Genomic DNA, 25,485 nt, shown 5'->3' with positions numbered 1-25,485 from the left:
AGCGGATTGACGATTGCATGACAACATTCCCGGCGACGCAGAATTTCCTTAGTAAATTTTGCGCTTGTAGAGCGGTAGCTTCTGACCCGTGACATGGCATTTTCCAGCTCTGCATTTTTTTTTCTGAAAGCAAATGTAAAGTAATTAACCGAAGAGTGTGACTTTTACACAAAAAAAAAGTATTTCTATTTTTATTAAAGCACAAATGTTTAAACCTTTTTTTTTAGGAGGAGGAGGAGGAGAGAGGGGGATTTAGTGCTTTGAAAGTCCTAAGAAGCCGAGGTAGAGCCAAAGTTGACCTTCTTTGGACAGAGTCTGGTTTTCTTGGCCATAGTTCGGGCAAACAAGTGTAAAAGCTATCGGCTTCACAGTTGGTATTTTGCTGTCATCTAGCATCTTTGAGTATAACTTGCCAAACAAGTGCCACGTTTAGACCTCACTGCTCGTTCTTCGGTTCATACGTTACATTTTTTTACTCCCGTCTGGCACTTTAGCAAATATGTGACGAGTCAAAAAAAAGCCAAAGAGAGGGCAAAAAAAAAAAAATCCGGCACTATAACATTGGAACAAAACCGAATTAGGCCCAAGTTAGGTGTCTAGGATTGCCAAGCTTAATGGTCGATGTTCGGTGTTTCTCTCTCGTGCTTTCTGGGCCAGCGGACATTGGTGAGTTCCGCGGTTCCCCCGACCCATGTTCGTTAGCGGGTGAGCAGAGGTGCAACGTAGCGCAGCGATCATTCGGGTCAATGTCCTGAGACCTCAGCGCGCATTTCAGATGCACGGAGCATCCAACAGATGGGGACAGCGACTGCACCGTCAGTATAATAATAAAAAAGGTAAAAATATGTGTTCTTGATAGCTTATTGGAAAGACGTTAGAGCGACGTTTTGTTTGCATTGTACTGAATCGATGTGTGGAACGCTAAAAAGATAGGTGCTTACGTTATGCGTGGTTACGTTATACAGAATGTGCATAACGCACTTCATCGCCTGTTTTGTTTTTTTTGCAATCATATTTGTATCTTTTTTTGTAGGATGCTTCAAGGTATAATAGGTAAATAAAAACATATATATGAAAACATGTCTCTTTTTTTAATCTGAAATGCCTCTCTAATTAAGCCCCGATCTGTTGTTATTATGATTTCGTTTATGATCTCCCGGAGCAACAACTAACGCAAACAGGCGCAATCTGCCCGCAGACAAAGTATGCAAACTAAAGATGACGCTCTGAACGAACTGAAGAAAGAGTCGTTTGAATGGAAATGGAAAAAAAGTGTGCGTCGGCCGGGAATCGAACCCGGGTCAACTGCTTGGAAGGCAGCTATGCTAACCACTATACCACCGACGCAGAAAGGGGTGAATGGCAGCCGGTTGTACAGGAACAAGATTTTTCAATAGCGAAGCGACCGGTTTCGGAATTAGGTCGCTTCCTTGTCATGCCTTTGAATAAAGCTTCCTTCTTCATTCGGCGTCTCACCGTAGCCGCGCTCCATCCAGCCACACAAAAGAGAATGTGACAAAAAAGGACACAGGGGACACTCAAGACTGTATCGGCGGAAGCTGGTCACCGTATCGAGAGAGGCTTGCTCGGAAACCGTTGTGTTAACTTTGCCTAAAACGTATTTAATAATGAATGAATGTCCTGTTCGTTTTCATTTCAACCCATTTAGGCAAAAATATAGAACAGTGAGGCAAAGTCATGCGTAAATGTTGTTTGCGCGACATTGCTAAGGCTATCATAGTTTGCGCTGCACTCGGAAAAGCTTAGGCCCAAAAATGACAAAAAGAGAAAACAAAACAAAAAGTCTTTATTGTTTTCAACTCTTTGAGACGTGTCAGCACAGCAAAGATGGCTGCTGTACTCTGCACGTGTCCACGCGACAGCACAGCTCACAACTTGTAAACATTGCCTGCATCGACTTGCGGAAAAAGGCAAAATAAAAAAAATAAAAAAAAACTTCCCACAATTTCTTTTCGGCACTGCGTCGTACTCTGGCATCTGTACGGTTCATAGCCGCACAGACTTTTTTGTGTCAGCCCAATAGCGCCTGTCAGTGTCAGCACTGACAGGCGCTGTTGTGAGAGGAAAAAGAGGAAGCGTGGGCCCCTTCACATCCTTTCCTGTCAGCAGTGCACGTTTTATCCACGTACGGACTCTTGAATCGCACTATCGGGCGTACATACGCCAGATAATTTTATAACAATCCAGTCAATGACGAATCGATATTTTACACTAGAGAATTCAATATCCATGTTGAAATAATTCGTGGAGGATTGCATTGATCTGGTATCGGAAACATTTCGATAAATATATTTGCAGAGTTTGGGATTTTTCTTCAATTATGGTCCCGGTTAATGTCAACCCATTGAGCATAATAGTGAGTTATTGTTAATCAAAAACATATTGTAAACAGAAAATGAAACTTCGGGATTAGAGGCGCTCGTGGCCTGTATTTCCAAACTGAAGGGAGCGAGGGAAAAAAACGTCTCAGAAGGAAAGAGAAAGGTTCGCACAAAATACAAGTTTATCCCTTTTGAGAACAATATTGGTAGAAAAGAAATTTCAATTCCTTATAGGCATAAACAGAAATGACTGGTTGAATCTGTTGGTGCAACCAAGTAAAGGACTTCAAGGGATCCTACCAGAGACGGGACTTGCAGATGAACGAGGCTTGCACTATACCGCAAGCCTCGTTGCCATGCTATGTTACGGCGTTTTAAAAAGAAAAGAGAACCTCACAATCTTTGCCGCAAAAATAAGCTATATGGCGCCAAGCCCTTACTCTCCGTCCATATGTGCGCTAGCATTTGGGGCCAGATGGCAAAGTTTTAGAACTCAGGGTTATCCGCTTCAATGAGTTTCAAGCGATTTTCGGACATCTTCGATAAGGAAATGACGAACAACAATGCCTACGAATGCAGGGAGGTGAGCGGGGTCCGCTACTTATTGAGAACGGGATACATCTTCTCACCGTGAATTTCCAGAAGTCGCTTATGAATTCGGAATTAAATAACTGCAAGTTTTGACACTAGCGCTGCACTGTAAGATGAAATTTATAATACCTGCCAATTTTTAATCTGCTACCTCCATATTGTGGTGGAAACTGAGCGTTCAGAAATGCGTAGTTTATTTCTTGCTATAAAAATTAACGTTTTTTTTCCTCTTTAAATGGCAACTCCGCTTCATTTTTGTTTAAAAAAAATCAATGCCGTCGTTTTTAGTATTACATAGGAAGACCAGACGTCAAATATTAGGACCTAGCTTTGTCTAAATGTTTCTCAAATGGTTTGGCGGCAAATTTTGAAATGAGCCAAGTTGCCGAAACCAGTGGACTCTAGCGGGCGAATTGAGGCGACCAACAGCGCAGTCAAGGCTACGGCGTGGGCGTAGCCAACATTGAGCTAAACGTCCTCAACATTGCCTCTTTCTGTTTGTTTTTACTTTTCCGGGCAAGCGTAACGGGTGACGTCAGCAACGTTTCTACTCGGCGCTCAGCAATGTCCACGTGACTGGTATAACGAGCCTACGCTGCGCGCTTCTTCGCCGCCGTCTGGCATTTTTGTATTTGTATTTGTATTTATTTGCCACTTTATTTTGGGATGGAAGGGACAAGAGGTGTACCGATACACCTGACCCAGGTCCCGTACCCCATACAGGTTTTAGAGTGGCGCAGTTTTTAAAAGGAAGGCACAGTATATATACAAATGAAACACAAGAACATAACAAAAATAACAAATATGTACATTTTCAACTCAATGAAATGTCTGGCAGCGTTTTTACACAACACTTTATGCATGCACGAAAATATTATCTCTTATTCCTTTTTTTAGATGTATTTGCAGATCTTGATTCAATTGCTATATCGAGAATTTGTGGGTGCATATTTAGAAGTTGTGTTAATTGCTGCTTCAATGTTTGTTCTCTATAATTAGTGCGTTTTTGGCCTCTGTCATATTCCACACGTCTCACACGCTCCACCCACTCACTCCACACACACACTCCACCCACTCGCTCTACCCGCCCACCCACCTACTCACTCGATCACTTACTCAGTCACTCATTCCCTCACTCACTCCCTCCCTCACTCACTCACTCACTCACTCACTTCCTTCCTGCCTCACTCACTTCCTTCCTGCCTCCCTCACTCCCTCCCTCGCTCACTCGCTCGCTCGCTCACGCACTCACTCACTCACTCACCCACTCTCACTCACTCACTCACTCACCCACCCACTCACTCACTCACTCACCCACCCACCCACGCACCCACTCACCCACTCACTCACTCACTCACTCACCCACTCACTCACTCACCCACTCACCCACTCACTCACTCACCCACTCACTCACTCACCCACTCACTTACTCACCCACTCACTCACTCACCCACTCACTCATTCACCCACTCACTCACTCACTCACCCACTCACTCACCCACTCACTCACTCACCCACTCACTCACTCACTCACTCACCCACCCACTCACTCACCCACCCACTCACTCACCCACCCACTCACTCACTCACCCACTCACTCACTCACTCACTCACTCACTCACCCACCCACCCACCGGAAGCGTGTGTCTCAAACCGTCGCGTGCGGCGATTTGGAGCGGCGTTCGGACTGTCGGATCGGACGTCAGATCGGACGATTGTGCCGTCCATGTGTCTCGCGCTTCACTCACTCACTCACTCATTCACTCACTCACTCACTCACTCACTCCACCCACACACTCCACCCACTCACCCACCCACTCACTCCACCCACTCACTCCACCCACCCACTCCACCCACTCACTCCAGCCACCCACTCACTCTCTCACCCACTCACTCACCCACTCACTAAATCACCCACTCACCCACTCACTCACCCACCCACTCACTCACTCACTCACCCACTCACTCCCTCACCCACTCACTCACTCACCCACTCACTCACTCACCCACTCACTCACTCACTTACCCACTCACTCACTCACCTACTCACTCACCCACTCGCCCACTCACCCACTCACCCACCCACTCACTCACTCACTCACTCACTCACCCACCCACCCACTCACTCACTCAACCACTCACCCACTCACTCACTCACTCACTCACTCACTCACCCACTCACTCACTCACTCACCCACTCACTCACTCACTCGCTCACTCACTCACTCACTCACTCACTCACTCACTCACTCACTCACCCACTCACTCACTCACTCACTCACCCACTCACTCACTCACCCACTCACCCACTCACTCACTCACCCACTCACTCACTCACCCACTCACTCACTCACCCACTCACTCACTCACTCACCCACTCACTCACCCACTCACTCACTCACCCACACACTCACCCACTCACTCACTCACCCACTCACTCACTCACCCACCCACTCACTCACCCACCCACTCACTCACCCACTCACCCACTCACTCGCTCACCCACTCACTCAGTCACTCACCCTCTCACTCACCCACTCACTCACTCACCCACTCACTGACTCACTCACCCACTCACTCATCCACTCACTCACTCACTCACTCACCCACTCACTCACTCACCCACTCACTCACTCACTCACCCACCCACTCACTCACTCACCCACTCACTCACTCACCCACTCACTCACTCACCCACTCTCTCACTCACCCACTCACTCACTCACTCACCCACTCACTCACTCACCCACTCACTCACTCACCCACTCACTCACTCACTCACCCACTCACTCACCCACTCACTCACTAACCCACTCACTCACTCACTCACCCACCCACTCACTCACCCACCAACTCACTCACCCACCCACTCACTCACTCACTCACTCACTCACTCACTCACCCACTCACTCACTCGCTCACTCACCCACTCACTCACTCACCCACTCACTCACCCACTCACTCACCCCCTCACTCACTCACTCACCCACTCACTCACTCACCCACTCACTCACTCAACCACTCAATCACTCACTCACTCACCCACCCACTCACTCACCCACCCACCCACGCACCCACTCACCCACTCACTCACTCACCCACTCACTCACTCACCCACTCACCCACTCACTCACCCACCCAATCACTCGCTGACAACTCAATCACTCACTCACCCACTGACTCACTCACCCACTCACTCACTCACTCACTCACCCACTCACTGACCCACTCACTCACCCACTTACTCACTCACTCACCCACCCACTCACTCACCCACTCACTCACTCACCCACTCACTCACCCACTCACTCACTCACCCACCCACTCACTCACTTACCCACTCACTCACCCACCCACTCACTCACCCACCCACTCACTCACTCACCCACTCACTCACTCACCCACTCACCCACTCACCCACTCACTCACTCACTCACTCACTCACTCACCCACTTACTCACTCACTCACCCACTCACTCACTCACCCACTCACTCACCCACTCACTCACCCACTCACTCACTCACTCACCCACTCACTCACTCCCCACTCACTCACTCACCCACTCAATCACTCACTCACTCACCCACCCACTCACTCACCCACCCACCCACGCACCCACTCACCCACTCACTCACTCACCCACTCACTCACTCACCCACTCACCCACTCACTCACCCACCCACTCACTCACTGACCCACCCACTCACTCACTCACTCACCCACCCACCCACCCACCGGAAGCGTGTGTCTCAAACCGTCGCGTGCGGCGATTTGGAGCGGCGTTCGGACTGTCGGATCGGACGTCGGATCGGACGATTGTGCCGTCCACGTGTCTCGCGCTTCACTCACTCACTCACTCAATCACTGACTCACTCACTCACTCACTTACTCACTCACTCACTCACTCACTCACTCCACCCACTCACTCCACCCACTCACCCACCCACTCACCCCACCCACTCACCCCACCCACTTACTCCACCCACCCACTCCACTCACCCACTCACTCTCTCACTCACTCACTCACTCACTCACTCACTCACTCACTCACACACTCACTAACTCACTCACTCAGCCACTCACTCAATCACTCACTAACCCACCCATTCACTCAGTCACTCCCCCACTCACTCACTCAGTCACTCACACACTGACCCACTCACTCACTCACTCACTCACTCACTCACCTGCTCACCCACTCAGTCACTCACCCACTCACCCACTCACTCACTCACTCACTCACTCATCCACTCACTCACTCACTCACTCACTCACTCATGCACTCACTCACTCACTCACTCACCCACTCACTTACTCACTCACTTACTCACTTACTCACTCACTCACTCACTCACTCACTCTCTCACTCACTCACACACTCACTAACTAACTAGTGACGTCAGCAACGTTTCTACTCGGCGCTCAGCAATGTCCACGTGACCGGTATAAGGAGCCTACGCTGCGCGCTTCTTCGCCGCCGTCTGGCATTTTTGTATTTGTATTTGTATTTATTTGCCACTTTATTTTGGGATGGAAGGGACAAGAGGTGTACCGATACACCTGACCCAGGTCCCGTACCCCATACAGGTTTTAGAGTGGCGCAGTTTTTAAAAGGAAGGCACAGTATATATACAAATGAAACACAAGAACATAACAAAAATAACAAATATGTACATTTTCAACTCAATGAAATGTCTGGCAGCGTTTTTACACAACACTTTATGCATGCACGAAAATATTATCTCTTATTCCTTTTTTTAGATGTATTTGCAGATCTTGATTCAATTGCTATATCGAGAATTTGTGGGTGCATATTTAGAAGTTGTGTTAATTGCTGCTTCAATGTTTGTTCTCTATAATTAGTGCGTTTTTGGCCTCTGTCATATTCCACACGTCTCACACGCTCCACCCACTCACTCCACACACACACTCCACCCACTCGCTCTACCCGCCCACCCACCTACTCACTCGATCACTTACTCAGTCACTCACTCCCTCACTCACTCCCTCCCTCACTCACTCACTCACTCACTCACTTCCTTCCTGCCTCACTCACTTCCTTCCTGCCTCCCTCACTCCCTCCCTCGCTCACTCGCTCGCTCGCTCACGCACTCACTCACTCACTCACCCACTCTCACTCACTCACTCACCCACCCACTCACTCACTCACTCACCCACCCACCCACGCACCCACTCACCCACTCACTCACTCACTCACTCACCCACTCACTCACTCACCCACTCACCCACTCACTCACTCACCCACTCACTCACTCACCCACTCACTCACTCACCCACTCACTCACTCACCCACTCACTCATTCACCCACTCACTCACTCACTCACCCACTCACTCACCCACTCACTCACTCACCCACTCACTCACTCACTCACTCACCCACCCACTCACTCACCCACCCACTCACTCACCCACCCACTCACTCACTCACCCACTCACTCACTCACTCACTCACTCACTCACTCACCCACCCACCCACCGGAAGCGTGTGTCTCAAACCGTCGCGTGCGGCGATTTGGAGCGGCGTTCGGACTGTCGGATCGGACGTCGGATCGGACGATTGTGCCGTCCATGTGTCTCGCGCTTCACTCACTCACTCACTCATTCACTCACTCACTCACTCACTCACTCCACCCACACACTTCACCCACTCACCCACCCACTCACTCCACCCACTCACTCCACCCACCCACTCCACCCACTCACTCCACCCACTCACTCCAGCCACCCACTCACTCTCTCACCCACTCACTCACCCACTCACTAAATCACCCACTCACCCACTCACTCACCCACTCACTCACCCACCCACTCACTCACTCACTCACCCACTCACTCCCTCACCCACTCACTCACTCACCCACTCACTCACTCACCCACTCACTCACTCACTTACCCACTCACTCACTCACCTACTCACTCACCCACTCGCCCACTCACCCACTCACCCACCCACTCACTCACTCACTCACTCACTCACCCACCCACCCACTCACTCACTCAACCACTCACCCACTCACTCACTCACTCACTCACTCACCCACTCACTCACTCACTCACTCACCCACTCACTCACTGACTCACTCACTCACTCACTCACTCACTCACTCACTCACTCACTCACTCACTCACTCACTCACCCACTCACTCACTCACCCACTCACCCACTCACTCAATCACCCACTCACTCACTCACCCACTCACTCACTCACCCACTCACTCACTCACTCACCCACTCACTCACCCACTCACTCACTCACCCACACACTCACCCACTCACTCACTCACCCACTCACTCACTCACCCACCCACTCACTCACCCACCCACTCACTCACCCACTCACCCACTCACTCACTCACCCACTCACTCAGTCACTCACCCTCTCACTCACCCACTCACTCACTCACCCACTCACTGACTCACTCACCCACTCACTCATCCACTCACTCACTCACTCACCCACTCACTCACTCACCCACTCACTCACTCACCCACTCACTCACTCACTCACTCACCCACTCACTCACTCACCCACTCACTCACTCACTCACCCACTCACTCACCCACTCACTCACTAACCCACTCACTCACTCACTCACCCACCCACTCACTCACCCACCAACTCACTCACCCACCCACTCACTCACTCACTCACTCACTCACTCACCCACTCACTCACTCGCTCACTCACCCACTCACTCACTCACCCACTCACTCACCCACTCACTCACCCCCTCACTCACTCACTCACCCACTCACTCACTCACCCACTCACTCACTCAACCACTCAATCACTCACTCACTCACCCACCCACTCACTCACCCACCCACCCACGCACCCACTCACCCACTCACTCACTCACCCACTCACTCACTCACCCACTCACCCACTCACTCACCCACCCAATCACTCACTGACAACTCAATCACTCACTCACTCACCCACTGACTCACTCACCCACTCACTCACTCACTCACTCACCCACTCACTGACCCACTCACTCACCCACTTACTCACTCACTCACCCACCCACTCACTCACCCACTCACTCACTCACCCACTCACTCACCCACTCACTCACTCACCTACCCACTCACTCACTTACCCACTCACTCACCCACCCACTCACTCACCCACCCACTCACTCACTCACCCACTCACTCACTCACCCACTCACCCACTCACCCACTCACTCACTCACTCACTCACTCACTCACCCACTTACTCACTCACTCACCCACTCACTCACTCACCCACTCACTCACCCAATCACTCACCCACTCACTCACTCACTCACCCACTCACTCACTCCCCACTCACTCACTCACCCACTCAATCACTCACTCACTCACCCACCCACTCACTCACCCACCCACCCACGCACCCACTCACCCACTCACTCACTCACCCACTCACTCACTCACCCACTCACCCACTCACTCACCCACCCACTCACTCACTGACCCACCCACTCACTCACTCACTCACCCACCCACCCACCCACCGGAAGCGTGTGTCTCAAACCGTCGCGTGCGGCGATTTGGAGCGGCGTTCGGACTGTCGGATCGGACGTCGGATCGGACGATTGTGCCGTCCACGTGTCTCGCGCTTCACTCACTCACTCACTCAATCACTGACTCACTCACTCACTCACTTACTCACTCACTCACTCACTCACTCACTCCACCCACTCACTCCACCCACTCACCCACCCACTCACCCACCCACTTACTCCACCCACACACTCCACTCACCCACTCACTCACTCACTCACTCACTCACTCACTCACTCACACACTCACTAACTCACTCACTCAGCCACTCACTCAATCACTCACTAACCCACCCATTCACTCTGTCACTCCCCCACTCACTCACTCAGTCACTCACACACTGACCCACTCACTCACTCACTCACTCACTCACTCACCTGCTCACCCACTCAGTCACTCACCCACTCACCCACTCACTCACTCACTCACTCACTCATCCACTCACTCACTCACTCACTCACTCACTCATGCACTCACTCACTCACTCACTCACCCACTCACTTACTCACTTACTCACTCACTTACTCACTCACTCACTCTCTCACTCACTCACACACTCACTAACTAACTAGTGACGTCAGCAACGTTTCTACTCGGCGCTCAGCAATGTCCACGTGACCGGTATAAGGAGCCTACGCTGCGCGCTTCTTCGCCGCCGTCTGGCATTTTTGTATTTGTATTTGTATTTATTTGCCACTTTATTTTGGGATGGAAGGGACAAGAGGTGTACCGATACACCTGACCCAGGTCCCGTACCCCATACAGGTTTTAGAGTGGCGCAGTTTTTAAAAGGAAGGCACAGTATATATACAAATGAAACACAAGAACATAACAAAAATAACAAATATGTACATTTTCAACTCAATGAAATGTCTGGCAGCGTTTTTACACAACACTTTATGCATGCATGAAAATATTATCTCTTATTCCTTTTTAGATGTATTTGCAGATCTTGATTCAATTGCTATATCGAGAATTTGTGGGTGCATATTTAGAAGTTGTGTTAATTGCTGCTTCAATGTTTGTTCTCTATAATTAGTGCGTTTTTGGCCTCTGTCATATTCCACACGTCTCACACGCTCCACCCACTCACTCCACACACACACTCCACCCACTCGCTCTACCCGCCCACCCACCTACTCACTCGATCACTTACTCAGTCACTCACTCCCTCACTCACTCCCTCCCTCACTCACTCACTCACTCACTCACTTCCTTCCTGCCTCACTCACTTCCTTCCTGCCTCCCTCACTCCCTCCCTCGCTCACTCGCTCGCTCGCTCACGCACTCACTCACTCACTCACCCACTCTCACTCACTCACTCACCCACCCACTCACTCACTCACTCACCCACCCACCCACGCACCCACTCACCCACTCACTCACTCACTCACTCACCCACTCACTCACTCACCCACTCACCCACTCACTCACTCACCCACTCACTCACTCACCCACTCACTCACTCACCCACTCACTCACTCACCCACTCACTCATTCACCCACTCACTCACTCACTCACCCACTCACTCACCCACTCACTCACTCACCCACTCACTCACTCACTCACTCACCCACCCACTCACTCACCCACCCACTCACTCACCCACCCACTCACTCACTCACCCACTCACTCACTCACTCACTCACTCACTCACCCACCCACCCACCGGAAGCGTGTGTCTCAAACCGTCGCGTGCGGCGATTTGGAGCGGCGTTCGGACTGTCGGATCGGACGTCGGATCGGACGATTGTGCCGTCCATGTGTCTCGCGCTTCACTCACTCACTCACTCATTCACTCACTCACTCACTCACTCACTCCACCCACACACTCCACCCACTCACCCACCCACTCACTCCACCCACTCACTCCACCCACCCACTCCACCCACTCACTCCACCCACTCACTCCAGCCACCCACTCACTCTCTCACCCACTCACTAAATCACCCACTCACCCACTCACTCACCCGCCCACTCACTCACTCACTCACCCACTCACTCCCTCACCCACTCACTCACTCACCCACTCACTCACTCACTTACCCACTCACTCACTCACCTACTCACTCACCCACTCGCCCACTCACCCACTCACCCACCCACTCACTCACTCACTCACTCACTCACCCACCCACCCACTCACTCACTCAACCACTCACCCACTCACTCACTCACTCACTCACTCACTCACTCACTCACCCACTCACTCACCCACTCACCCACTCACTCACTCACTCACTCACTCACTCACTCACTCACTCACCCACTCACTCACTCACTCACTCACTCACCCACTCACTCACTCAACCACTCACCCACTCACTCACTCACCCACTCACTCACTCACCCACTCACTCACTCACCCACTCACTCACTCACTCACCCACTCACTCACCCACTCACTCACTCACCCACACACTCACCCACTCACTCACTCACCCACTCACTCACTCACCCACCCACTCACTCACCCACCCACTCACTCACCCACTCACCCACTCACTCACTCACCCACTCACTCAGTCACTCACCCTCTCACTCACCCACTCACTCACTCACCCACTCACTGACTCACTCACCCACTCACTCATCCACTCACTCACTCACTCACTCACCCACTCACTCACTCACCCACTCACTCACTCACCCCACTCACTCACTCACTCACCCACCCACTCACTCACTCACCCACTCACTCACTCACCCACTCACTCACTCACCCACTCTCTCACTCACCCACTCACTCACTCACTCACCCACTCACTCACTCACCCACTCACTCACTCACCCACTCACTCACTCACTCACCCACTCACTCACCCACTCACTCACTAACCCACTCACTCACTCACTCACCCACCCACTCACTCACCCACCAACTCACTCACCCACCCACTCACTCACTCACTCACTCACTCACCCACTCACTCACTCACTCACTCACCCACTCACTCACTAACCCACTCACTCACTCACTCACCCACTCACTGACCCACTCACTCACCGACTTACTCACTCACTCACCCACCCACTCACTCACCCACTCACTCACTCACCCACTCACTCACCCACTCTCTCACTCACTCACCCACCCACTCACTCACTTACCCACTCACTCACCCACCCACTCACTAACCCACCCACTCACTCACTCACCCACTCACTCACTCACCCACTCACCCACTCACTCACTCACTCACTCACTCACCCACTCACTCACTCGCTCACTCACCCACTCACTCACTCACCCACTCACTCACCCACTCACTCACCCCCTCACTCACTCACTCACCCACTCACTCACTCATCCACTCACTCACTCAACCACTCAATCACTCACTCACTCACCCACCCACTCACTCACCCACCCACCCACGCACCCACTCACCCACTCACTCACCCACCCAATCACTCACTGACAACTCAATCACTCACTCACTCACCCACTGACTCACTCACCCACTCACTCACTCACTCACTCACCCACTCACTGACCCACTCACTCACCCACTTACTCACTCACTCACCCACCCACTCACTCACCCACTCACGCACTCACCCACTCACTCACCCACTCACTCACTCACCCACCCACTCACTCACTTACCCACTCACTCACCCACCCACTCACTCACCCACCCACTCACTCACTCACCCACTCACTCACTCACCCACTCACCCACTCACCCACTCACTCACTCACTCACTCACTCACTCACCCACCTACTCACTCACTCACCCACTCACTCACTCACCCACTCACTCACACACTCACTCACCCACTCACTCACTCACTCACCCACTCACTCACTCCCCACTCACTCACTCACCCACTCAATCACTCACTCACTCACCCACCCACTCACTCACCCACCCACCCACGCACCCACTCACCCACTCACTCACTCACCCACTCACTCACTCACCCACTCACCCACTCACTCACCCACCCACTCACTCACTGACCCACCCACTCACTCACTCACTCACCCACCCACCCACCCACCGGAAGCGTGTGTCTCAAACCGTCGCGTGCGGCGATTTGGAGCGGCGTTCGGACTGTCGGATCGGACGTCGGATCGGACGATTGTGCCGTCCACGTGTCTCGCGCTTCACTCACTCACTCACTCAATCACTGACTCACTCACTCACTCACTTACTCACTCACTCACTCACTCACTCACTCCACCCACTCACTCCACCCACTCACCCACCCACTCACCCCACCCACTCACCCCACCCACTTACTCCACCCACCCACTCCACTCACCCACTCACTCTCTCACTCACTCACTCACTCACTCACTCACTCACTCACTCACTCACTCACACACTCACTAACTCACTCACTCACTCAGCCACTCACTCAATCACTCACTAACCCACCCATTCACAAGTCACTCCCCCACTCACTCACTCAGTCACTCACACACTGACCCACTCACTCACTCACTCACTCACTCACTCACTCACCTGCTCACCCACTCAGTCACTCACCCACTCACCCACTCACTCACTCACTCACTCACTCATCCACTCACTCACTCACTCACTCACTCACTCATGCACTCACTCACTCACTCACTCACCCACTCACTTACTCACTCACTTGCTCACTTACTCACTCACTCACTCACTCACTCACTCTCTCACTCACTCACACACTCAATAACTCACTCGCTCACCCACTCACTCATTCACTCACTCAACCACTCACTCACTCACTCCCCCACGCACTCACTCAGTCGTTGACTCACTGACCCACTCACTCACTCACTCACTCACTCACTCACGCGCTCACTCACTCACTCACTTACCCACTCACTCACTCACTCACTTACTCGCTCACTCAGTAACTCACTCACCCACTCACTCACTCACTCACTAACTCACTGACTCGCCCACTCACTCACTCACTCACTTACCCACTCGCTTACTAACTCACTCACTCACTCACGCACTCACTCACTCAGTCACCCAGTCACTCACTCACTCACTTACTTGCTCACTCACTCACTCACTCACGCACCCGCTCACTCACTCACCCACTCACTCACTCACTCACTACCCCACTCACTCACTCAGTCACTCACTCACTGACGCACTCACTCACTCACTCATTCACTCACTCACTCACTCACTCACTCACACACTCACTAACTCACTCACTCACTCACCCACTCACTCACTCACTCATTCACTCACTCACCCACTCACTCACCCACTCACTCACTCACTCCCCCACACACTCACTCAGTCACTCACTCACTGACCCACTCACTCACTCACTCACTCACTCACTCACCCACTCACCCACTCACTCACTCACCCACTAACTCACTCACTCACTCACGCGCTCACTCACTCACTCACCCACTCACTCACTCACCCACTCACCCACTCACTCACCCACCCACTCACTCACTGACCCACCCACTCACTCACTCACTCACCCACCCACCCACCCACCGGAAGCGTGTCTCAAACCGTCGCGTGCGGCGATTTGGAGCGGCGTTCGGACTGTCGGATCGGACGTCGGATCGGACGATTGTGCCGTCCACGTGTCTCGCGCTTCACTCACTCACTCACTCAATCACTGACTCACTCACTCACTCACTTACTCACTCACTCACTCACTCACTCCACCCACTCACTCCACCCACTCACCCACCCACTCACCCCACCCACTCACCCCACCCACTTACTCCACCCACCCACTCCACTCACCCACTCACTCTCTCACTCACTCACTCACTCACTCACTCACTCTCTCACTCACTCACTCACACACTCACTAACTCACTCACTCAGCCACTCACTCAATCACTCACTAACCCACCCATTCACTCAGTCACTCCCCCACTCACTCACTCAGTCACTCACACACTGACCCACTCACTCACTCACTCACCTGCTCACCCACTCAGTCACTCACCCACTCACCCACTCACTCACTCACTCACTCACTCACTCACTCACTCATCCACTCACTCACTCACTCACTCACTCACTCATGCACTCACTCACTCACTCACTCACCCACTCACTTACTCACTCACTTGCTCACTTACTCACTCACACACACACTCACTCACTCTCTCACTCACTCACACACTCACTAACTCACTCGCTCACCCACTCACTCATTCACTCACTCAACCACTCACTCACTCACTACCCCACACACTCACTCAGTCGTTGACTCACTGACCCACTCACTCACTCACTCACTCACTCACTCACGCGCTCACTCACTCACTCACTTACCCACTCACTCACTCACTCACTTACTCGCTCACTCAGTAACTCACTCACCCACTCACTCACTCACTCACTAACTCACTGACTCGCCCACTCACTCACTCACTCACTTACCCACTCGCTTACTAACTCACTCACTCACTCACGCACTCACTCACTCAGTCACCCAGTCACTCACTCACTCACTTACTTGCTCACTCACTCACTCACTCACGCACCCGCTCACTCACTCACCCACTCACTCACTCACTCACTACCCCACTCACTCACTCAGTCACTCACTCACTGACGCACTCACTCACTCACTCATTCACTCACTCACTCACTCACTCACTCACACACTCACTAACTCACTCACTCACTCACCCACTCACTCACTCACTCATTCACTCACTCACCCACTCACTCACCCACTCACTCACTCACTCCCCCACACACTCACTCAGTCACTCACTCACTGACCCACTCACTCACTCACTCACTCACTCACTCACCCACTCACCCACTCACTCACTCACCCACTAACTCACTCACTCACTCACGCGCTCACTCAATCACTCACTCACTCACTCACTCACTCACTCACTCACTCACCCACCCAGCCACTCACTCACTCACCCACTCACTCACTCACGCGCTCGCTCACTCACTCACTCACTCACCACTCACTCACTCACTCACTTACTCGCTCACTCAGTCACTCACTCACCCACTCACTCACTCACTCACTCACTAACTCACTCACTCGCCCACTCACTCATTCATTCACTCACTCACCCACTCACTCACTCACTCACTCCCCAACTCAGTCACTCACTCACTGACCCACTCACCCACTCACTCACTCACTCACTCACTCACTCACTCACTCACCCACTCACCCACTCACCCACTCACTGACTCTCACTTATCCACTCGCTCACTCACTCACTCACTCACTCACTCACTGACTCACTTACTCGCTCACTCACTCCTTCACTCACTCACTTACGCACCCACTCACTCACTCACCCACTAACTCACTCACTCACTCACGCGCTCAATCAATCACTCACTCACTCACTCACTCACACACTAACTCACTCACTGGCCCACTCACTCACTCGCTCCGCCACTCACTCGCTCAGTCACTCATTCACTGACCCACTCACTCACTCACTCACTCACTCACTTACTCACTCATTCACTCACTTATCCACTTACTCACTCACTCACGCACTCACTCACTCACTCACTCACCCACTCACTCATTCACTTACTCACTCATTCACTCACTGACTCACTCACCTGCTCACCCACTCACTTACTCACCCACTCACTGACTCACTCATTCACTCACTCACCCACTCACTCACTTAGTCACTCACTCACTGTCCCACTCACTCACTCACTCACTCACTTACTCACTCACCCGCTCACCCGCCCACCCACTCACTCACCCACTCACTCACCCACTCACTCACTCACTCACCCGTTCACCCGCTCACTCGCTCACCCACTCACTCACCCACTCACTCACCCACTCCCTAAAAAAATTGCTTCAAGCAGCATAGAGGCTCTGTACGACTGCCGTTTTGGTAACAGGCGTCACAAATTTCGCGCTCGTCGAGGCTTCGCATCTTCGCGCAGACAGCCGTCATCATTTTGTGTTTATTTTCACGTTTATTTTAGGTGCGAAGCTCCTGAGTGTCTAGCCTTCTCCGTCGTCCGTCCGTCCGTCCGTGGTCAGCGAAAAGGAAAAAATGTTTGCGCAGTCGACAGGATTCGGCCCTGTGCTGGGAGACACCAATGGATTTCTATCCCATCGCCTTAACCACTTGGCCACGACTGCGGGACGAGTAGGGGGCTCTGAGATGTGGTAGTAACTCAATGCTGGAGTTTTGTCATAAATGAAATGTTGCATGTAGCCGCTCATCGTCTATACAGGAGAGGGCGCTGCGGTCAAATGCTCAAATGCGTAAATAACCACGTTCCATACCACAAGTTCTTAAACGTTTCATTTCAACAATGCTTATTTCTCCTGACCGATTGCCTACAAGCACTGCCCCCAGCCTCAGCATAAATTAATACATCAGTAAAAAAGTAAATCAAAATGCTCTAAAAAAGTATGTTTATTCCGTAGAAATACATAAATGGACGGCTGAGATATTCTAAAATAACACTTCATCTTCAAGAAACATTTGCTAAGGGGCAGTAAAAGCTCAGAAAGTTTGTAGCTAGAAAGGCTGTCAAATAAAACCCTTAGCTTGTGAATCTAATGGGTTAATCAACCATTTGAACGAACTTGTTGTCACCGAGTTATGTGTAACGCACCAGAACTGGGGCAGCAGTGTCGTGCAATCGTGCAACCCACTACTTTTTTCTATCAGACAACGGGCGCTCGGCGTTCTGACATCATCGCCACCCCTGTGCAAGAAGCACGCGAACTTACGCTCCGCGTATGCTTTTTGCGCTCCTTGATTGGCTCCGTTGGACCGTAGGTTTCAATGCGGTCGGACTTCATGGGAAGCGGAGTGCATATTCCTTTCAGAAAAGAGCCTTCTGCGCCCTGCCATCTTTGTCTACTGGGTTGTGGAATGGTCTCTCAGCATGCGCCTTAGCTCTGTTGTCGGTATATCAGACCCTGCGCTTGCGTCCAGATCTTGGTGACCCAGTATATCTCTCCCGGGTGAATAGTTCTTGAAAGGTCTATAGCTATAGCTGACATTTTGGCCTCTTGAACCACATTTCTAAGCCCATCGGTATATGCAAAGAAGCCTTCGTGCGCTCGCAAAGATGCTAACCGATGAAGCCTACTCTATTTTGAGCTTCTGCATTTTTTTTCTCAGACCTTAAAATATCCCCCTCCCCAACAGTTTTTCAAGGTTATCCTTAACTTTGAAATCAGGACTTGCTCGGTGTTTTACGGCAATCACTTTTAGATGACCTAAAACAAGTTAAGACCACTGTATTTGTCGCAGATGCCGCACTATTTGTTGTAGTGCTGCTAGTATCTACTGTCAGCCGAGCTTTGCTGAAACAAGGTATTGCTGCACAACGTTTTTTCAATGACGAAATAATGAGCACAGTTCATTAAGTAGTTCAGTCCTGTGTTCCTTGTCTATCAAAACGTTTCGCTTCAATTATTTCTTTCAAATAAGGTTTCAAGCCTGCTGAGAACCCTGGATTCCACTCTCCCGCAGAAGACCCTCCTCCGAGCACGGCATGCGTTATTTTGATGACCATGCTGGTCTCTCTCGTACAAAAATGTCTTCGTTGAAGTTTTTACTCGTGATACCTAACGGTTTCAAAAAATCAGACTGACTTTAAATTCGGCATCAACATGTTCCTACAACAGTGTGATACTTCCACAAAAAAAGTTGAATTGAACTGGGTTCAGGAAGCGCTAGTTTTTAAAATCTTATGTTCTAGCCTTAAACCTCAGCATAAAAATTGAAACTTTCTTTTTTTCTTTTTTTTTTGAGAGGGGGGGAAGCATACGAATACAATTATTAATATGATCGATTATCTTGTTAGAATGTGCAGGGTGAGAGTGAACACTTGTCACATCTAGATCAAAGGAGGGATCCTCTCAAGGTTATCATAAGATCGAACAAAAAATGGCATGTTATGGGGGCAAGCTTGAAATAGGTAGGTTGATAAAAAGAAACTCGGAGTCATCAAACTTTCTTGTCATAGTAAATGCATAAATTTCTCCAAGATAGACGTAGTCTTTATCTACGATTGCGTTTATTGTATAACGTAGAACTCTTATTTGAACCTACAAAAATTGTATGTTGATTGTTACATTCATATGATAACTGAGCTCTGAATGAATGGAATATTTCATGTTGAAGATTGCTGCGAGCATTACGGTCAGCAAAGGTTTCAAGTTTAAACCATTCGAAAATTGAAGACCTTTACTGATGAAGTAACTTGTACCAGTTGTTTAAAACATATCTATGCTTATTTTGAACACTAGAAGTTTTTGTATACTTTCTCTGCCGTCTCACAACCGTGACCATCTCAGCACTCTTTCTCTTCGTCTCAGTTCACATTTTTTTTATTTCAACCTTCCTCATCATTAAGCGTATCTATTGGCAGTAGCTCCCTTCTCTCCCTCTTGCTCCACGCGTTTCTCGTTGATGCGTGTATACTTTTGCACACGAGCGTTCAATAAACTTTGGGTGCTCAAACACCAGTCTGGTCTACTAGAGATCTAGACTCGTGAAAAAGAGGCCGAAGTTCGCGCAGCGCACCGATTGGACTATCACAACGATTACTTGACGCTTTTTTTGCCGACGTCTATTCGGCGCGTTTCGCGAACTTCTGACTCTAGCTTTGTGTTGGACGAGTTTAGGGCCCCTGGGTTCTGCACTCGCCGTACAATGACAGTCGTTGTGACGATGCTGCAGCTAGCTTGCATTCCCACCCTCAACCAAATCTGTTTTCAAAGAGTTCTGAGGACCGAGTAATTTCACATATGCATGCAAAAAGCTATGTCTCCTCTGAGTTGTTTTCTGAACTTAAATCGGCGATGAATTATTCAACAGTTGAAAACTTTCTAAAAGTAACAATATACAATAATCAGCTGTTACGTTCACTGCTATGCACTTTGTCTAAAACTGCATCAAACACAGGAACAAGTAGACCACTGCCACTATTTTGTTTTTTACATGTTCAAAACGTTCAGCATAAGATGGAAAATGTTTGTACGCCCTTCTAAATGCGTTATATATATATATATATATATATATATATATATCGCATTTAGAAGGGCGTATATATATATATATATATATATATATATAACGGGCATGGTGGCGGGAGGCCGAAGGCCTGGGTATAAAACTGAGAAGAAAAAAACCCTTAGTGAAAACAGCAACAACGGACGATTTAATCTTCGACGTTTCGGCCGGAGTCCGGCCTTCCTAACGAAGGCCGGACTCCGGCCGAAACGTCGAAGATTAAATCGTCCGTTGTTGCTGTTTTCACTAAGGGTTTTTTCTTCTCAGTTATATATATATATATATATATATATATATGTATATATATATATATATATATATATATATATATATATATATATATATATATATATATATATATATATATATATATATATATATATATATATATATATATATATTGCCAGGATCGTCGGCGAGCGACCGCGTGCGTGGCCGAGTGGTTACCGTGCTTGACTGTCGCGCGGAAAGTCTGGGTTCGATTCAAGTCAGTGGAATTCAACATTGCGTTCTAGTGTGTTCGAGAACATTCTCGTATGATCGAGTTCCGAATGTTCCAGTAGCCGAACAATCTAGGCCGATTGTTCCAGAACCCAACACGCGTACATAAGGGACTCCGCGTGCTGATCTGCAGTCAGTCTCGCCCCAGCGTTCGACTCTGCTGTCACGCCGACTTCGACGCCCGCGACGCTCTGCTTTATTCTGTTCCCTTTTTATTTTTGGGAACAAGTTCGCCCCCATTAAACATTTTAGTTTCCCCAGTTATTCTTTGTTCCCTCGTTTGTTCGTTTGTGACAATATATATATATATTGTGGCAAGCGACATCCGGGGTGTGCAGTAGCGCTGAGGTGACCGAAAGGAGCGTGCGATGGGCACGGGGCGCGAGCTCGAACGATCGCGTGCGTGGCTCACGAGGGCATCGGCGGCAAGGACTCGAAGCCTGGCCTGAACCTAATCGAGTGGCCGTGCCTGAACGAAGTAAAGGTGTGTTTTTGCTGTGTCCTGACTTGCGCGTCCTTCTTGCGGGCGAGCAGTGGGACAGATCCCCACAGTATTATTTGGCACTCGACGCGGGGCCTACTGCTCTCCCGTGGGATGGACCGCAGGCCTTTTAGCTCGTTTTAGGAGTTTTTAGCCGGGTTTTTCCCGTTTTGACTTTGCTCAGCCCGTTAGGCCTACGTGGCCGTTCGACTAGGCTTCGGCCACCGGACGCCATCTTTGCCATCGCGGCTTGGCTGTCGTCTCTATTGTGGATAGTGTATATTAAGTGTTCTTTTTCTGTTCCTTTCTGTTATTTCTTGTTCTGTTTTTGTGCTTTTTCCTTTTCGCGGCCGCTTTCGCGATGAGCCGCCGCAGAGCCGCCGCTGACCAAGCCGAGAGCGGAGACGAGCCGGACGCGGAAGGCCTTATGGATCGGGTGGCCAACCTATGTGACACGGTCACACAACGTCTGCTGTTGGCTGACCCGGGACTTCAAGGCCGTGGCCCGCGTCCCCAGGTGCCGGTCCCAACCTACACCGGCTACGACGACCGGAAGTCCGTGGCCGACTTCCTCGCAGAGCTGGCGGCCTACAAGCTTGCTGCGGGCGCCACGGACGAATACGTCCTCGCGCGCGTTTTGCCCGTTGCGTAGCAGGCGAGTGCAGCCCGCTGGTGGCGCATCGTGGCCCCGTTCATGTCCTGGGAGGACTTTCGGCGGAGGCTCCAGGATGAATTTCTTCCGCCTGGGTACCAGTCTCGAATCCAGCGAGAACTGGAACACCGAACCCAGCACCCGTATGAGACCCTGGTCGAATACGTCCGGGTGATGCAGGAGCTCTTCGATAGGGCCTGCCCAACGACACCGGAGTCGGACAGGGTTGCTCGGGTCGTACAGCAGAGCCACCCCAGATTCCGACCCTACCTACATGGCCGCACCTACGAGACCCTTGAGCACCTGGCCCGGGACGCTCGCGGCATCCAAGAGACGCTTCTGGCAGAGCTCCAGTACCGGCCGCCACCGCCGCCCGAGGAAGCTCTAGAACCGTCGTGTGCCTGGTCAGCTCCCGGGCCCAGACGAGGTCCGACTCAGCGCCAACCCCGGGAGTATGGCGCGGTCCTTCCCCCCCGCGCGCTGGACCCCTACCCCTTCGGACAGCGGGAGCGCGGGAGAGCACCACCCGGTTGCTTGGACCCCCGGCCTAGTGCCTGGCCGGCTGGATCGAGACTACGGCAGTGTGAAAGCCGTTTAAGGTTTCCCTCGTGATTGGCTCCGGGGCGCGGATCACTGGCCCAACGAGGGAAGCAACAGGCCACAACGACAGGCTCCAAGCAGCCAGACACGCGACCCTGACCGCCGCATTTCGGTGCGCTGCTTTGGCTGCGGCCGATAAGGTCACTTCCGCCGAGACTGCCCGGATTTTCTGGGCAACCGCCCTGCGGTCTCGGAAAACCAGCACGGCCGACGGCGTTGACCCCTGAGCGCCCGCCGGCCGCGTTGACCATGGAAAACCCGGCAGCACTACCATCGGTGTGTCGAATCCAGCCTGACCCTGAGCTAATTGAGCCTCGTATGACAGTTACAGTGCTCGGAATAGCAGTGGCAGCGCTGATTGATACCGGTGCGAGTCTGTCACTTATTGGGGACTACCTCATTGAACGCTGCAAAGAGCAGAAAGCCAACCTGCGTGAGACTAACGTGCGCTTACAGCTAGCGTCGGGACCAGAAATGGTCGCGAGTTAAGCCGTGAGGTTACAGATCGGGTTCAACGAGAAAAAACGCCGCCAGCGTTTCGTTTGCTTACCTGGTCTCACGGTACCGGTCATTTTGGGACAATATTTTATTTTTGGGGAGATCCTGGTTCTGGAATTCCCGAACAAACGCTACGGGTTAGGTAGTGACTCGAAAGTGATCCCATTTACCAGACGAGAGGATTGTATCGTCAGTGTAGATAACGTTGGCGTTAGAATGCCTGCTTTGCGGCTCCCATGTGCGGTAAGCGATTCTTTGCAGAAGTGTCCTGGTACGGACCAACAAAAGCGGCGTCTCCAAAGACTCTTGGAGGAGTTTTCGCCGATGTTCACGGAGAATCCCGGTAGAACCGGTGTCCTAAAGCATTCAATTGACACCGGGAATACACGGCCTCTACGCTGCAACCCTCGACCAATCAGCGTACACAAGCGAGCCCTGCTGGACAAGGCACTCCAAGAGATGATCGACACGGGTGCAGTACGTGAGTCACAGAGCCCTTGGGCCTTCCCGATCATCCTTGCCCCCAAGAAGGACACGCAAGTCAGGACACAGCAAAAACACACCTTTACTTCGTTCAGGCCAGGCTTCGAGTCCTTGCCGCCGAGGCCCTCGTGGGTCAAGCACGCGTTCGTTCGAGCTCGCGCCCCGTGCCCATCGCACGCTCCTGTCGGTCACCGGAGCGCTGCTGCACACCCCGCATGTTGCTTGCCACAATATATATATATATATATATATATAAGAGAGTTGTCGAAAAATTGGGCCAGGAGCGAAGGTTGCCGGTTCAATCCCCGCTCTTGGCCCAATTTTTCGCCAGCTTTTTTTCCCTTTCCCTAACTTTAATGCAATAAATTCAATAATCACCTTCCCCCCTCTTCGTTCACAATATTACTACGGCTGCACTTCCCAATCTTCTCTCATTCCCATTATATATAGGGTGCAGCCTGTCCCTATGGGGAGGACTGGTTCCCCAGATAGCTTGGAAGACGGGCCCTTTCCGGCATTTGCAAGCTGAGATGACGTGCCACGTCACTGCCGCATGTCGCAAATAGCGCGGGCCTTAAATCAGCAACGGTTGTCGTCTACCCAGTTAAGCGAATTCGAAACTAAACAGTACACAGAGAGCTGGTCGGAAATTGAGTCCGCCGAAACCAGTGGCCGGGATGGTCTAATCCAGGGGTCGGCAACCCACGGCCCGCGGCACGACCCCAGAAAAAAAAACGCCGTCCCTGCCCCCCCCCCCCCCCCCCCGCACC

General features: G+C 51.2%; 1 non-coding gene across 1 annotated transcript; it reads right to left on the bottom strand.

The window, feature by feature from the left end:
* Positions 1–1,275: 1,275 nt before the first annotated feature.
* Trnag-ucc lies at positions 1,276–1,347 on the bottom strand. The gene has a single exon. It is a non-coding gene; the product is annotated as a tRNA-Gly (tRNA).
* Between the last annotated feature and the right edge of the window lie 24,138 nt (positions 1,348–25,485).

Source organism: Ixodes scapularis, unplaced genomic scaffold (assembly GCF_016920785.2).
Source record: "Ixodes scapularis isolate PalLabHiFi unplaced genomic scaffold, ASM1692078v2 ptg000460l_1___fragment_1__unscaffolded, whole genome shotgun sequence".
Classification (NCBI taxonomy): Eukaryota; Metazoa; Arthropoda; class Arachnida; order Ixodida; family Ixodidae; genus Ixodes; species Ixodes scapularis.
This window is presented reverse-complemented; position numbering and strand designations above follow the sequence as displayed.